Raw genomic sequence first — 13,993 nt, 5'->3', positions numbered from 1 at the left:
CATTGTGATTGTTATTGTTTCTATGAGCCAGGTTTTGTCTGCAAAAATATTTGCTATAGTCGTGGTGTGTGTTCACAGCAATGGAACTCTAAGACAGTGCTCTTTGGAATTTTAATATAAAACTTAAATAAATGTCCCTTATAATTTTAACCTATGCACTCTTGCCAATTAATTGTCTATTTGAAAGTGTGAGTATGAAGGCTGAAGAGAGAAGAACGGACGGAAGATGACTGTGTTTGTGTCCATTTCTGACACATCTTGCCTACCTCTCCCTCCACAAACACAATGTGGCTTGCAGGGCAGAGGGACCACTGCCAGCTTCCTGACAAAAGCCAGGTGTGTTAACAGAACACAGCATTTGTGAGAGAACAGAGCAGCGGTCACAATGACAAAGGCAGAGACTTATCATCCAAAGCCCAGTAAAGACGGGTGTGTATGTGTGTGTGTGTGTGTGTGTGTGTGTGTGTGTATGTGTCCCTGTGGTCTCTCCCACTGTGTCTCCAGCCATGGCTTTCTGCTGGGTACAAACTCCTCTCCTCCCCGTCCTGACTCAGCTCTCGGGATCCAGCCGACCCTGCAGTGCAGGTCCTGAGTGTGTGTCCAGTCCTAGGGTCCTCGTGTGTATTTCGTTCTGATTCCTCTTTGCTCACTGCAGCTCGCACTTCCTGTCTGTGATCACACACACACACACACACACACACACACACACGGGCTCCTGTAAGAGAAAGATCTGGGGTTGTCGTGCTCACTGCAACAAAGTACCGTGTGCAAAGAGGTCCTGCAAAGCCCTTCGGGTGCATTACCACCACATTTGTTGTAACCTTGTGTGTTACACTAACAACAGTTTAAAGTCATTGCCTGTGTATGGCAGTAGCTCCATCACTGGAAGCTCCACTTGCTTCAGAGGGAACAACGGCCTTGGGAAGTGTCTGCTCAGAGCCCTGGTGTTGTTGTGTAATTGCTTAGTCCAGGCAATAAGAAATAAACGCAATGTCACTTCTGCACTTCCGCATTCACAAGGCCACACAGGCCACACCCACTCTGGAGCTAGAAGCACAAAGATGGCAGAAAACCCCAGAGACTGACAGGAGGGAACACAAGAGTGGGGAGGGCAGGGCAGTCTGCATAATGGGATCTCTTTATTCTCTTGGTGTTTGTGTAATGGCAACAACTTATGTGTGGTAACAATTCCTTTCCACCTCAGAGTTGTATAATAAGTCACACAGTTTAATCTCCCTCTCACAGTTTTATACGACGCATATTCAATCTAAGCTCATGTTTTGTGCTCCAAGAAGAACCCACTTCCCTCTTGTGTGATAGTTGCTGCCATCTTTTGCCTTCACATTGCAGGGGTGATTGTGATTAATTTGTGTTGGGAACCAGCAAGCTTGGCTCAGTGCCTCCAGCTGAAAAAAAAAACAAAGCAAAACAAAAACATATAAAGTAAAAAGGAAGAAATGAAGGAAGAAAGAAAGAAAAACAATGAAAATGGGATTCAGCCTCTGCCTGCTGATAACACAGGGGAACTTGACTTGACTGACAGGTCACAGTCAGACAGGGGACCTTGACTTGACTGACAGGTCACGGTCAGACAGGGGAACTTGACTTGACTGACAGGTCACAGTCAGACAGGGGAACTTGACTTGACTGACAGGTCACAGTCAGACAGGGGAACTTGACTTGACTGACAGGTCACAGTCAGACAGGGTAACTTGACTTGACTGACAGGTCACAGTCAGACAGGGGACCTTGACTGACAGGTCACAGTCAGACAGGGGAACTTGACTTGACTGACAGGTCACAGTCAGACAAGGGAACTTGACTTGACTGACAGGTCACAGTCAGACAGGGGAACTTGACTGACAGGTCACAGTCAGACAGGGGAACTTGACTTGACTGACAGGTCACAGTCAGACAGGGGAACTTGGCTTGACTGACAGGTCACAGTCAGACAGGGGAACTTGACTTGACTGACAGGTCACAGTCAGACAGGGGAACTTGACTTGACTGACAGGTCACAGTCAGTTGTGAACCAGGATCAGATAACACAAAGCTCAGGTGCTGGACATTGGGAAGGTGGGAGAGGTGCTTTCCTAGAGACACGGCGCCCCCTGCTGCAGTAGTCCCTGGTTGCATCTTGCAGGCAGAGCTGCAGATCTCTGAAAATGAACCATTCTGGTTTAGGACTCTATCACTGGCTCCTGATCCCCTATTGATATGGAAAGGTCTGAGAGTGCAGTGACCATGGACTTATCCCGGACCAGAAGCCTGGAGTAAACCTCAGACCATGCTCGTGAGAAGCCATTGGGCCGCCATGTTTGGGTTCTTGTTGCCAAACCAAGTGCTCGCCAGGGAAATAACCCAGAGGCCTTCTTAGAAAGTGTGGGTAGGCTCCACGCCTTGAGGGTCAGCAGCATTGAGGCCCAAGCATCGGAAGCATGGGTCCAGACAGAATTCCACTGCAGCCTCCCTGGCAGTATGATCCTGTCAGCAAAACTAAAGCACCGAGAAACACAATCACAAACCCAGTTTGAAACCGGTGTAGGATTTCTGCCCGGCATAGTTGACATCTGAGCAGAAATTTGCTGGGCTGCAGGTAGCAAGCTCTTGCAAACAGGGATGCTCAGAAAGGACTCTGGGCATCAGAAGTTGCTCAAAGCACAGCGCTGGCGCCTGAGCGCCCTCTACTGTGAAGAAGTCACTGGCCTGCAGCTCTGAGCTGAGAACAGCTTATGCTTCTGGACAGACTCATGCATTGGCCAGGCTCCCTTTGTTGTATCCACAGTGTGGACAAGCAAGCTGGCAACTACGGGCTTGGCTAGAAACAAAAACCTGGCCACAAACCCTAGGTGTGTGAGTGAGAAGCCATCGGTTAGTGTCCTCTGTCACCTTGCACACTGGACAAGTGCACACCAGGGCCATATGCATGGAGCAACTGCAGAAGGGAAGGGGTGCAGGAGAAAGACAGCTCAGAGAGCAGAGCTTTAGGGTCCTGGACTGTGCTGTCCTGAAAAACAAACAAACAAACAAACAAACAAACAAACAAACAAAAGTCCAAACCAAACCAAAAAAAAAAAAAAAAAAAAAAAAAAAAAACAAAACCAAAAACAAAAACAAACAAAAAAAAACACCAAAATTACGGATGGTGGCACACACCTGTAATCCCAAGCACTTGGAGGCAGAGGCAGACAGATTTCTGAGTTTGAGACCAGCTTGATCTACAGAGTGAGTTCTTGGACAGCCAGGGCTACAGAGAGAAACCCTGTCTCAAAAAATAAATAAATAAATAAATAAAAAAACACAAAAACAAACAAACAAAAAACAACAAAACATATAAAACCAAAACTAAAACCAAACCAAACAAATACAATAACAAAAACAAAACAAAAAAACCCTTCACAACAAAGGAATGCTGCTTCAATTGAGATTCTAGCATATACCAATTTTATAGACCTCCAGAGGTGGGCAGTGTTGGGGAGAGGCAGATGCCTCGATACACTTGTAGGGCCAAAAGCATGTCTTTACCAACGACAGCTTCGCCATTCTTCTAGTAAATGGAAAGAAACTGGACGGATTTTCAGTGTTTAGAAATGACAAGGAACTGAGCGGACAGAAACAATCAGAAAAAACGTGGTCTGCATCACATCTCCTGCATACACATAGCTGAGCGCCAGGCTTTTCTGTCAGCATTTAGCAATGCACCCTGGGTTTGAATCCAATCCCACCTCATCCTGCCAGGAAGAATCTGATCTGGTTAAAAGACAAAAGCACCAAAACAAAATCCCCCATGAGGTTGGAAATGACCTTCAGACTTTCAGTCAGGGCCTGCTGACAGCCAAGAAGAACTTGGCTCTGTGGGAAAGTCATAGTTATTTGCACCCTGAGAATGCAAAGGGTGGGCACTCACCATTGGCATTCCTCTCTTGGGGGAAGAGCTGCCCCACAGCGACCCCTGCTGTGAAGAACTGGCAGTGTATGGAGCTCAGAGGCAGAGCTGTGGATCTAGGGAGCTTTGGAGCTTCTGGCTCCTTCCTTGGTCTCTGCTCCAGCTGTGGCCCCTACAAGTCTGGACAAGCGGACAGGGCGGGTAACTATGGACCTGCCCAGGATTGCAGAGTTTGCCTAAAACTCAGGGTATGAAAGTGAGTCATAAGGGGTCATCTTCTGTTTTCCCGTCAGTCAAGGGTATTGTTGGGTTTTGTATCCAAGACAACAGGGTAAAGTACAGCGAAATGAAAAAGACCAGATGAGAGGTAAGAGCAGTAGACCCCTAATCCGTGCCACCCCGGAAACCTTAGGCGAACAGAAATGAAAGCAGCTGCAATGAGATTTGTGTTTGCACTGAGTTTGTCGTGTTCCTGGAGAAGGGGGCAGTGTCCCAAGCCTTGGCAAACTTGTAGGGCTGAAAAGGTCCTTTACCTAAGGTTGACCAAAGCAAATGCAGCTTCAACCGAGATTTAAGCAAATACTAAGTTTGTAGATCTCCAGTATTGGGTGGGGGTTGGGCGGGCAGATGCTTTGGTACCCCTGCCTGGCTCAAAGCTTGCCTTTACCAACTACAATGAATACTAGCATGAATTTCTTAATAAAAAAAAAAACAAAGAGCAGAAGGGACGCTCAAAGAAGTAGTCTCTGGGTTCTCTATTCTGTGTTGTCAGCTCGATTACTTCACAAATTATGCAAAATCCAAAACTTAAGGACACACCTTCAAAGGATTTGTTGTTTAATTGATAGAAGGTAATCAGGGTCTTTGAAATAGGAACATGCCAATTAAATTCAGATCTCTTTGGGCTTGAAAGACCTTGTCCTTTAATCTGGATATGGAACAAGAAAGTCACATAATTGTCATTATGATTTTTTGTTGTTCCTATGAGCCAGGGTTTGTCAGTACTACCATTGGCTGTACTGAAACTCAGTTTGTAGACAGGCTACCCACAGAGATCCACCTGCATGATTCAGTCCCATTGTGCTTGGATTAAAGGCATGAGTCACCACACCCAGCAGAAGACAATCATCCAGAGAGTTTAATCCGGGCTTTAATCCAGAGATTGAATCTGGAACACACACCTTTAATTTGGGCCACACCATCATCTTGAGGCCTATATAAGAACACAGAGGAAGAAAGATTCCACATTGACTGCTTGCTCTCTCCTAGCTAGCAAAACTTATTACTTCACTGGCATTAGAGCAAACTTGTCTGTGATTCCATCTTCTACTGAAGACCAGCTGAGAAATCCAGCCTAAGAAACTGAGTACTTCTGGATTCTTGTACTTTGCTTGTTATCCAGTTGTTGCGGGATAAGACAGACTGCATCCTGTAAGTCATTCTAATATATCCCCTTTCAGGAAAGGGAGAATGAGTGAGAGATCATTCCATTTCATCTTTTATTCTCTACACCAGGCACCCCAAATTGATTTGCTGCCCCTTGAACACTTTCCTCATAAGTCAACTAAAGTGTTTAATGATAAAAAAAAAAATGAATCCAGAATAGAGCCTCTACTTTTGAGATGATTCACTCGTTTCTTGTTTGCTTGTTTTGTGTGTTTTGAGCTTAGGTTTTCCTGTGTAGCCCTAACAGTCCTGAAACTAGGTCTGACTACCAGGGTGGTCTTGAGCTCAGAGATCAACCTGCCTCTTCCTGAACTGCTACTTTCCTTCAGGTTTGGGGATGAAAGTCTTTTTCCAACAGAATGGGTAGAACCTTACCTCCTTAAGGGGTTCAAATACATGCTAAGTCTGATGATTTAAAACCCAGCTTCCCACAGTGCAATGGTTTGGAGGGGCCAAGAACTACAGAATAAAATAAACTAACTGGAGATTTCTCTGTATCAGAAGGACAGTGAGTTACCATCAGAGTTCCACGGATAAAACCAAGGCAATGAAGCAGTTCCGAGTCAGTCTTGTCAAGGATACATCAGATTCTGCAGAGCATGAACTGTTGAGTGCACAAGTATTACCAGCCCTGGGTCCACAATATTGCAAGGCTGATCCAGTTTGTTTTGGCAGAGAACCAAGCTACTGCTCTGAGGAAGGCAGGATCATTAATTAGGATCTATACTTGGACTATGATTGGGATCTATACTTGGACTACAGGAGATACTATGGCAGATTGTATCATAGCATGAAGAAAGGTACAGAGGTCTCACAGGGTGAGAGTCAGAGGGAGCCACAAGTGTCCCCAGGAGATGTGGACAAAGACAAAGTTCCAGAGGATCCAGACCAACCCTCACCTAGTCTGCTCAGGGAGAAAGGGCTGGAACTTGAGTCCTGTGATGGTGTAGACTGCCCTGACCAGGATCCTGCTTCTGACAGTCCCAGGAACATAGGATGCTGGGCATGGCTTCAAAGGACTTTTGACCTGAAGATGAAATAAAGAAGCCCCGCAGAACTCTATTTCAATCCCAGGAGCCATGATGCCTGCTACGTCTTGCACTTAGGGAATCTTCTTTCAGCTCCTCTGTTACAGAAAAGGCACATACAAGGCAGTTATATCTTTGGAGTCATATGTTGTGGTTTTTTTCTTTGTTTGATTGTTTGGTTGTTTTCTGTTTTTTGTTTGTTTGTTTTTTGTTTACTGCTTTGTTAATAAAAGTGTTAAGAAACAGGAAATGTGTATTCTTCTTGTAATGGTCCAAGAGAAATATGGAGGGTAGAGTGGACACAGATGAGGATACTCTACTGTTTCCTACCGTTGGTTACAGGACTATCTGGTGGTTTGTGTTAAAGGAAGTCCATAGGGGGCATTAGACATCCTTGTTGTCAGCTGTGCTGGGACATAAGATAACCAGCAAACAGGGAGCAACCTTGAGAACTTTGAGAAACCCTTCTGCTGAATTAACATGGAGGAAGACTGATCTACCCAGATGCTTCCCCTCCAAGTTAATGTAGGGGCCACCTGCAACTCCCAACTTACACCTTCTTCCTTCTGTGTACCATAGGCTAGCCCTAAATCAGATTCACTTTGCCTTGCTTCTCTATTATGGGGTGAGCAGTCTGTGCTACTATTTCTGTGTAGGAGAATCTTACTAATTTTAGCAATTTCCAAAGCAAATTTTTGCATCACAAGGGAGCTCACTTGCAGAATCAGGACTGGCTAAGGATGCAGGTCAGGGAAGTGCTGGTCTTGACACAGAAAAAGCAGCCACCTGGACTTGAGATGGTGTCCTTCATGTTCTTCCCTTCTTGGAAGAAATTCTCATTTTAGAGTTTTCATTTAGCTTTTGGTCATCCACAATGTTTAACCTCTCAGTAGGAAATGGTTCTGAGGTAGACATGTTCACTCAGGCAGGAGGATCCCTGCAAGTCCCAGACCAGCCTGATGTACACAGAGAATTTTAGGACAGACAGGTTTATATAGAAAGAGGAACAAATAAAGGAAGGAAGGAAGGAAGGAAGGAAGGAAGGAAGGAAGAAGGAAGAAGGAAGAAGGAAGAAGGAAGAAGGAAGGAAGGAAGGAAGGAAGGAAGGAAGGAAGGAAGGAAGGAAGAAAGGAAGGAAGGAAGGAAGGAAGGAAGGAAGGAAGGAAGGAAGGAAGGAAGGAAGAAGGAAGGAAAGAGGGAGTGTGGGAAGACTGAGTGATGGATGGGTCTGATTGACAGGCATTGCTGCACTTTTGGAGAATAAAAGGAAGCAGCTGTGTAAAACAGTGCTCAGGAACTGGGAGAGTCAACTCTGACCTTTCTCATGAGACTTCACCTGCACGAGACAATGCCTGGGAAGTTAGTAGCTCTCACCCCACAGCCAACCCTTTCCTTCCAGTGCCAACTGAGTTCTGTCCAGCCTGCCGAGGATGTGGGTACTAGTGCTCAAGCATGGTCTACATCCACTGTGTGTCCAAGGAACTATTTTTGTACTTGGTTGAACTATTGCTTGCATTTTTCCTTTTCAGTATGCCCTGAAATTTTAAGTGATATTTTTCCCAAATAAAACATAATGTGTGAGGTAAGTCTTATATACAGCCTAGAGGGTGGTCAAGCAGTGTCATTGTGAAGAAGACACTTGAACACACCCTGTTCTCTGAACTTCATTTTTCAGGAAGTGTAATACAAAAGAAATTAGCACTGTAGAGAAATACTGACTAGCATGTTTTCCTTTGAATTTTCAACATTTTCTTTAATTCACATCACCTGGAACATTCAACAGAGATTGGAGGACTCGGGTAATACATCTTCGATTCACTGAGAGAATGACAGCCTTCCATAATGTCTTCCATAAAGAGATGCTCTGGAGGAAGAGTTGCTCAATTCTTCATCCACAATAGAAAATTCAAGATTTTCTTGCAGCAGTTCTGTTTTTAGTATTAAAAAATGACAAATAATAATTCAGTATCAATGGTGAATGGTGAAGGGTGATCTTGAATCTCAGACTTTAGTACTCCCCATGCTGGGCTTGATTGGTTTCTAGACATTGTCATATATTGGTATGTATAAATTTAAAGGTGTAGAAGACTTTTTTCATTTTGAATCCCATGGCGCTGTACCACATAGCAAACAAACATGTACAATTTTTCCCTATGGATCTCTGATATGTAAAAATGTTGTGTTATAGCTGCGTTTGTAGAAGGTGTTTAGCTTAGATATTGCTTGAATGTGTTCAGGTCAGAGGACAGCTACTCTAGTGACCAGTACTGATTGGTTGGATCAAGGACAGTTAAGCTTAGGACTTTTCCAGCCTGGTCACTGAGGCATAGCTATGCTAAGACAGGAACTGCTAAATTGTCCCTGTGTAATTCTAGTGGGATTGTGGAGACAAAGAGAAGGTCCCAAGGGGAGTAAGATTCCCTGCTTTGACCTGTCTTGACCCTGTCTAAATCAGTGTTTGCATTCCTGAACAAAACACCAGGACCAAGTAGCAAGTTGGGGAGGAAAGGGTTTATTCAACTTAAACTTTCACATTGCTGTTCATCATCAAAGGAAGTCTGAACCAGAACTCAAGCAGGGCAGGAGCTTGAGGCAGGAGCTGATGTAGAGGCCATGGAAGGGTGCTGTTTACTGGCCTGCTTCCCCTGGGTTGCTCAACTTGCATACTTATACAACCCAGGAGTACCAGTCCAGGGATTGACTGAAATTTCCCTTCTTGATCACTAATGAGAAAATGACCTACAGCTGGATCTCATAGAAGCATTTCTTCAAGGGAAGCTCCTTTTTTGTGTGTGATAACTGCAGCTTGTGTCATGTTGACAAACAAAACCAATCAGTACAGACCACTAGGTGAAGTTGAAACGCATCCTGAAAAGAATTCAAACAAGTATCCCAATTTAAATTAGAACCTTGGATGTTAGGAGTCAAATGGCTAGTTCACAGAGTGATCTTGTAAGACCCCAAAAAACTGAGGGTGCCCCAGCACCCCACGTCCCGGAAGACGACACCCAAATCACTCACGAGAAACAGTCTTGATGCAATAGCATGAGGATTTCTTTAATCCACAATTCTGGGTTCCACAGTCGTACACTGTGCAGGATTAGAGGACTGTAGACCACGAGTGCCGAACTGCAACAGCTTTTATAAGTTTATGACAAAGACAATGAATCACAAACCAATCATTTCTTAGCATGGAGAGCCTGCGAAATGAGATTTGTACCACTCCATAGTTTTTAGACCAATCAGTTTAAATTATTGGAGCCCGAACTCAGTGGAACAATTAGTTTCCTATATTCTTGAATGTCTACAGCTGCGTGAACTCCTGCATAGGGGTAATGGCATTCACAGAAGCAAGATAAGTTTAGCGCATTTCCAGTTACCTTATGGGGCCAAGATCACCTATTCAAGGCTTTTCTGCTAGCTCTAAACTAAGGGCGGGCTCTGAAATGTGGCCTTTTACCTAGTTTCTAACCAAGTGACATAGCATTTTAAACTTTTGACTTCTTGGGTTGTGTAGAGCTAGGTTCTATTATTTTCTATCCTTTCAATCTCCCAAATCTCCTGGGGAATGGAATCTGGGTTTTTGGAATGTTATTTAATTTAGAAATGTACGTTGTATTTACTTTGTTTGCTACTAGTCATGATTGTGTGTTCTATGATACACTGACATACATTTTGCCCTTGCATGAAAATGGCCTTATGTTATCCTGTTTAATGAAGTTTTAAAGTAAGCAAACCAAGGTGGGAATCAGAAGGAGACCCTGGTGATCATGGACCTGTCTCAAAGCACCAAGCACAGCATGCCTTTCCCTTCCCAACTCAGGAGTACAGGATGGAAGTGGTCTGGTGGTTCTTGGCTACACTGCTCAGTCAGCTAGGTGGGTCAAATGCTTAATTCAGGAATTATTAGGCCTGGAGGAACAATGCACTTCACCTTCTTTCTGAGCACTCCACCCTAGGTGGAGCAGGATCCTGAATAGCACAGGAATCCCTGCTCTAGAAAGGTTAGGAGAGGAAGTTCACCTTGATCAATGTCAAGTTCCTCCCAAGTGGCATGACACCCCAATATGGCTCTGTACAACTTGCCATAGGGCTAATATTAAAAATTTACAAAGTATTCAAGAATTTAGATACTGACAACCCAAATAAGCAATGAACCCCCCAAAACCCTCAAAAACACAACAAAACAAAAACACAACCCAACTAAATAAAAAATGGGTTTCAGAACTAAAGAAAGAATTCTCATGTGAGGAATCTTGAGTGGCCAGAAGCTTTTATATAAATGTTTAAATTCCTTAATCATCAGAGAAATGCAAATCAAAACACTCTGAGGTTCCATTTTATACCCATTAGAATGCCTAAGACCATAAAATCAAGTGACAGCAAATGCTGATGAGGATATGGAGCAAGAGGTACATTGCTCCATTGCTGGTGGGAATGCAAATCTTTACATCCAATTTGGAAATCAATTTAGCATATCCTCAGACAACTGGGAATAGTTCCACTTCAAGACCCAGCTATATTACTCTTGGATAAACACCCAAAAGATGTTCGAGCATCTCACAAAGACCCTTGCCCAATTGTGTTCATAGCAGCTTTATTCATAATAATCAGAAACTGGAAACAAATTAGATGTCCCTCAGATGAAAAATAGATAAGGAAAATGGTACAACTACACATTGGATTACTATTCAGCTATTAAAAAGCAAGATATCATAAATTTTGAAGGAAATGAATGGAAGTTGAGAATATCATCCTGAGTGAAATACCCCAGTCTCAAAAAGACATGAACAGTATGTACCCACTTGTAAGTGGATATTAGCAGAAAATGCAGGTACCACATTACACTCCACAGTCCCAAAGAAGCTAAACAAAAATAAAGGCCCAAGTAAGGAAGCTTCAATCTCACTTAGAAGAAAGAATAAAATAATGAAAGCAGGTACGTGAAGAGAGGTAACTTGGAAGAGGGGAGGGATCATGTGTGGGGAAGGACAGGAGAAATGCCCAGATGGCCATGCAAATGAGTGAAAATCTGCAGCTGACAGCGGTGAGATGGTGGTGACTATCTCCAGGATGATACTTGGCCTGGGACAAGGGAGATGCTCAAGAAACAAAGGGGTGACCTTATCTGTGATTCACTACATTGGGAATATGGAACCTGAATCGACCACATCCTGTATCCAGACAGGAACCCCAGTAGAACAATAGAGACACCAATGTTGGTAACTTTATCTGTGACTCACTGCATTGGAAATATGGAGCCTGAAGCGACCACTTCCTGTATCCAGACAGGAATCCCAGTTCACCCATGTTTCCTCTGTGCTTTTGTAGAGCGTTTGGTGCCCACTTTTTTCCCTTCCCCATCTTTTTTGTGGGCTAGGTAAGCAAGCAGTTGCCCATATCCACCAGGGTTCAGACCTCTCTCCCCTAGACAGAGTACTAAAGAAAAGCAGAGCTCGCTGTCTGTCTGGCCAGGCTGTGCCTCATGACACCCAAGCTGCTGAGCAGGCTGTACTTTCCTCAAATGTGTAATTGGGGAAATCTGAAACAGAGAAATCACTCCAGGGGATGACAAACACGGCTCTTCCGGGTGTCTGTACAGTTTATACCCAAGAATCGAATTTGTAGTCTGTGAGAGTGAACGAGGCTGTGAATGCCTTGGCCTTCCCCTACTAGAGACCCTCCAGATCCATGTGTGACCTCTGCAATAGAAGCTAATTTCACCTTACTAAACATAAATGTGTTAATAATCATGCTAAGATAATTTTCGCAAAATTTAATTGTTCATATATCACACACAGTTGTATTAGGAGACATACAGTTACTGAGTATAACCTTATCCTGCTTCATGCAAAATTCCTCAGTTGTTTCCATAAATCTACTGGCCTTACAAGAAGGCCAAAAATCAGTCTTCTAACACCCAACACAAACAATGACATTCATTTTTAGATTGTACACTTGAGTGTTTTCTTCCTATAGCAAGTGTAACACTGCCCTAGTTATGTTGTTAACTACATACTGAATAGAAATTATAATAACCCTAACTGTCTGACTTTTGTGTGTTATGGTGGTTACTCCACTTGCATAACAGAATCCTTCCATGCATGCTGTCCTTAATGACTGTCTTTTTATCAGACTCTTTGTCATCTGTTTAGTTCCATTTTGTCTCCTTAGAAGGACTCTTCTCTGAGGCATCATAACTGCTGCTCTTTCTATATCACCACTTTGGTCAGTATAAAATGTAGGAGAATTCATCGTACAAACACCAAAAAGTACAGATATCCTCTCACATGTGACTACAGTGCCAGCCCACTCATGTCCATCTTGTCACGACAGCCCCAGTGCTGCATTCGTGGAAAGACAGGAGAATTTGTCAGAAACCTGAAGAATGGGAAAGGCTAAATACAGGAATGTAAAACACATTGCCATACAACCGTGTCTTCAAATTAGGTAAGGAAGGTGGTTCAGGTGTGTGTGGTGTCCACGCAAACCAGAGGATCTGCATTTCATGAAACAGACCCTTGAAAAAAACCTAAGATGCTGATTGTAACTAATATTCTGTGTGAGTTACAGGTTATATGCAGATACAGTCAGCATGCTGGGGAATTAATCTGCTGTCCATATCATCCTCTCTGGCTTTGATATATCTCTCCCTTTAAGATCCCTTGGTCTAGCATATCATGTAAAGAAAGACTCTAAAATTTCCAAGTACAGGGATACTCAAGCACACACACACACCCACACACACAAACACACACACACCCTGACACATACAAACACACACATATACACACAGACACACAATCATATGCACAGACATACAAAAACACACAGGCATGCAGAGAGAAAGATTGGATAAACAGAGTAGGGAGAGAGAGAGAGAGAGAGAGAGAGAGAGAGAGAGAGAGAGAGAGAGAGAGAGAGAGAGAGAACACAGGAACACTCTCAACAGAGACACAGAAAACACACACACACATACAAAAAAAGTCACTACTATCATATTAGGAACTTGTCTTTATTCAGGTGCTTTATCTATTTTCTAAAAGACAGTCCTGAGATATGCAGTAAACCACAATTTCAAAAAGTGTTCTCTCCTTTTGTGTATGTTAAAGAGCTTTATAGATTAGGAGCCATTTGGTTTAAATCAGGATAGGTACAAAAATTGTACATTAACTCCACAAAGTTCAGGATATTTGAAAATTACTTTCATTATAAAAATATTCAAATAAAGTCAAGGGCAAAAAGAAAGAAGGGAAGAGGATCATAGAGAAGCCCTGTGACACATGTCACCATTTCATGCTAGGAGAGGCCTGTGTGCAGTTCTCACAATATGTATTTAGTGATGCACTGTGATCCAGGGTGATCGCACACTCACTGTGTCCTGTCTGAAGATATTTTCCAATGGTTTCCTTTCTGCTCCAACTCCTGGGTGCTGGGGTTATAAACATGGACATTAAGTCTGATTGTACAGTACTTGTGAATCAGTCCATGCGTTTGCACACATCCAATAACAACTCACCAGGCAGTGGTGATGCAAACCTTTAATCCTATAACTTGGGAGGTGGAGGCAGGGGTATTTCTGAGTTTGAGCCCATCCTTGTCTACAGAGTGAGTTTCTGGACAACTAGTGCTA

Source organism: Apodemus sylvaticus, chromosome 22, assembly GCF_947179515.1.
Source record: "Apodemus sylvaticus chromosome 22, mApoSyl1.1, whole genome shotgun sequence".
Classification (NCBI taxonomy): Eukaryota; Metazoa; Chordata; class Mammalia; order Rodentia; family Muridae; genus Apodemus; species Apodemus sylvaticus.
Note: the sequence above shows the minus strand (reverse complement) of the source record.